The sequence below is a fragment of the Chiloscyllium plagiosum genome, chromosome 22, assembly GCF_004010195.1.
Source record: "Chiloscyllium plagiosum isolate BGI_BamShark_2017 chromosome 22, ASM401019v2, whole genome shotgun sequence".
Taxonomy (NCBI): domain Eukaryota; kingdom Metazoa; phylum Chordata; class Chondrichthyes; order Orectolobiformes; family Hemiscylliidae; genus Chiloscyllium; species Chiloscyllium plagiosum.
Genome location: NC_057731.1, coordinates 16581857 through 16586107, shown reverse-complemented (window position 1 = coordinate 16586107; position 4251 = coordinate 16581857).

Genomic DNA, 4251 nt, shown 5'->3' with positions numbered 1-4251 from the left:
TGCAAAACCTGTAACTGCATGCCTGTTATTTTTAGATCCTAGTATGTAGCATCCATCGTATAATGCTCAATTGAATAGTGTAATTACTTTTATTATGAATTAAGAAATGAGAATGATTCCAACAGAGTTAAATTTTACAAATAACGGTTGTTCATTTCCTCTTCCTGGAACCTCTTGTTTTGTTTGTGTAAGGATTGGCAGAACAAATGAGTTTGTATTGGGACATGAAGTGAAACACTTTAAAATTTCTCTGTAAACCAGTTCTTTTCCTTTGTTTGCTTGTTGGCTATTTACTGTTGAATCAGCATCTATATGACCTTTACAGCACAACTTTGCTCTTGTCTTTGACTTTTTTATCAGAAATTTGACTTGAAAAAGGTTATCATTTAGCAGAAAGATAAACACAGAAGAGATTTTTGTTTAGCAGAATGTTAATGATTCGAAGACCTGCACTGAATCCAGTTTGAAAGTGTGTGAGTAATCCATTGTTTATGTACCAATATTTTGAGCCTTTCGGTTAGTGACCTTTGATAAGCCGAACATTTTCTGACTTATAGTTGGGTGATGTACTTTTTAAAATTCTGTGACTGGCGTTTTTAATGAACTATCCTAATTTATTAAAATGCATTCAATTTAAATGGCACTCCAAATAATCGTGATTTGTCTTAAAAGAAAATTATCAATCTGATTTGCTGTATTGCTCTAAAACCTAAACAGTGTACTTAGCAAAGTTATCATAGGATTACATTATACAAAAGTAAAATCCCCTGTCTGCAAATTTAACAGACTATAAAATATCAATGAGAAATATTGATCAAAGTAATGTTCAAAGAGACTTGATACAATTTCCGTAAGTGTTCACATTGTCACACAACATAATTTCCCATTTAATGTAAGTGGAAGTCTTCAAGTACCCTCTTCAGCACTTGTTTAAAGTTGATTGGATTCTCACCTGAGAATGGCCATTTATGAAGAATCACTCTGCAGTAACGCCTTGAATGGAAAGTGCTGTTCAAAGATCAAAGTGAATTCAACTCTCAAACGTGTATTATTGATCACAGCATCACTGTAAATAAAATTGTACACAAAGGAATGGCTTTTCTAGACCTCACACTGAGTGTGTTTTTGGTGTAAATTATGTCGGGTGGATATCCCACCGTCGTCCTGTTCACCCCTGGCCCTTGCCCCATAAAAAAGAGTGTAAGGCACTCACTAACCCACCTACCCTTAGTCCTTGAAGATTTGAAACAATCAATTATTTCATAAAAGGGCCTCACTTTGACTCCATCTCCACAATTCCCTGGGTTGTGGATGGTGCGTAAGAGTGAGAAGAACATTTTATTATCCAAGATGGTGAAATGGTGAGAAGGAAGTTAGGAGTGTATCCTTAGAGGGTGTCCTTTACAACATCAAGAGCACTCTCCCTCTATGATCATAACCCATTCTTTGTACCTCTCTGGTCTGGTCTCCAAATCCATCCCCCCCTCCCCATCCTTGCTGGGTGCCCAATACCTCTTGACACGAAACTTACAGAGTTTACATGGGTCTGGTCATGACATTTTTCATCCTGGGGCTTTCTCTAAGCAATCAAATTGACCAGCAACTGTCCAGGTAGACCTCCAGATTCCACTCTCCGCTTATTTATACTGTCCCCAGTTTTTATTGCTAAGGGGCAGCCTTATTTAAAGTCAGTTGTCTTAGCACTGGCTTTTATTCTGGAAAAGGAAGGTTTCAAGCAGTTCACATCCCCTGACAATAAAGTCTAACCCGAGCTGCATGTGTCAAAGATCCCCTTCACCCATTACTGTCTATATGAAGTCTTGGAACAAAAAGGGATGGGGAGATTCTAGTAATTGTTTGAGTATAATACTTTAGAGGTTTTGGAAATGCAACTTCCACACACATAGATCTTTAATTAATGTTAAAGACAAGTTTTTGCTACTGATTCTCCTTCAGCCACAGCAAGGAGTAGATTGGGCCAATTGCTGTATGGTATACATCCTCAAGATTGCTAAATATTCACCGGTATGATGTTTATAAGAAGTTCATTCAGACTTAGTTATATCAGGTCTCAGTAGACAAGATTGCCCTGATGAATTAGCATCTAGGTACCATTAGGACAGCCCGTGGGAGCTGACTGACAGGGGACAATGGGAAGTAATGTGCAACTATAGCACTTTCAGGATGCAACCACTACTTAAGGAATGCTGCAAAGTTTTTGCTGGGTGCAATCTGCAAGAGACTTTTCAGGAGATGGAGCAACTCTATTTCATGATACTTCTTCAGAAATCTTTGTGGAGAAACTGTGATAAAGAAAGATTTGATAATTCTATGTCCGCCGACTTAGCATGAAGCAATGGACAAGAGTCAATTCTCAATCTAATTGAGCCAACAAATATATAGTATCAGTCCAGAGGATTACGTGTGACACAGAAGCTTCTGCTCGCTTGATTAGACCATAACTGAGGCTGCATGTTAAAGCTTTCCAGAACAGCTGGTTCCAGACTACACATGCATGACCATACTGTAGCAGCGCATGCTTCGAACACCAGCTGTTACAATACCATTTTTATTTGTGAATATTGCAGCATAATGTTCCTGGTTGATAAATGTTCATTTACCCAATTGCAAGCTGGGAAGTTGATAATCACTTGAGATTCAGTATTTACGTGTTCTTTCAGCATCTTAACCACACTCTTCCTCTTGCAGGACAAGGCAGCACACCTCAGGAGGGAGCTAAGCTGATTCGATTTGTGACTTAATTTGTTGTTACATGTATCATGTTACAAAATACACCGAAAGGAGTTTTATAGTGTCACCACTCTCCAGCACCATCTTAAAACATGAAAAATAAACTCAAACATAGGATATAAAGGCAAAAAAAGAAGAAATAAAGAAAGTGTCCAACTTTACAATTCTTCTTATTAAGTGCTCTGCCATTGGTCATGAGCCTGGTGGCCAGGCATGAGGCACCTTTGCCACACTGCTGCCATGAGAATGGAAGTCGTCACTCTTTGTGCCACATCATCTCCACTGACACCCTCACAATTGAGTTCTCACTGGACCTTGCCAATGCAGATGCCACAGATGCTGCACAGATGCTATTATGAATCAACTCAGGCCCACCTCACCAATGCCAGGTCTCATACTGGGCCCAAACTCACCTGTACCGCAGCCTCCATGAATCTGCGCTGGACACAGACACCACTGGGAACCAAAGCTCGCCTCCACTGCAGTCAGCGCTGGGACTCCCTCATCGATGGAGATGTATCCAGGAACCTAAACTCATCCTCCAATACTGCGGTCACAAATCCACGCTTTGTCCCACTCGACTTCACCCTGGACCCCACTCCAGTCCTGATGGGACCCACTCTGATCTATGTTGGGCCCCAATCCAGTCTACGATGGGCCCCACTCCAGTCCACACTGAGCCCCACTCCAGTCCACGATGGGCCCACTCCAGTCCACGATGGGCCCACTCCAGTCTATGCTGGGCCCCAGTCCAGTCCACTCTGAGCCCCACTCCAGTCCACGATGGGCCCACTCCAGTCTATGCTGGGCCCCAGTCCTGTCCACCCTGAGCCCCACTCCAGTCCACGATGGGCCCCGCTCCAGTCTATGATGGGCCCCATCCCAGTCCACGTTGCACCCCTCTCCAGTCCACGATGAGCCCCACTCCAGTCCACGATGAGCCCCTCTCCAGTCTACGGTGAGCCCCTCTCCAGTCTATGATGAGCCCCACTCCAGTCCTCGATGGGCCCCGCTCCAGCCTACGATGGGCCTCATCCCAGTCCACGTTGGGCCCCACTCCAGTCCACGACGAGCCCCTCTCCGGTCTACGGTGAGCCCCTCTCCAGTCTATGATGAGCCCCACTCCAGTCCTCGATGGGCCCCGTTCCAGTCTACGATGGGCCCCATCCCAGTCCACGTTGGGCCCCACTCCAGTCCACGCTGAGCCCCACTCCAGTCCACGATGGGCCCACTCCAGTCTATTCTGGGCCCCACTCCAGTCCACCCTGAGCCCCACTCCAGTCCACGATGGGCCCCGCTCCAGTCTATGATGGGCCCTATCCCAGTCCACGTTGGGCCCCTCTCCAGTCCACGCTGAGCCCCACTCCAGTCCATGATGGGTCCACTCCAGTCTATGCTGGGCCCCACTCCAGTCCACCCTGAGCCCCACTCCAGTCCATGATGGGCCCCGCTCCAGTCTATGATGGGCCCCATCCCAGTCCATGTTGGGCCCCTCTCCAG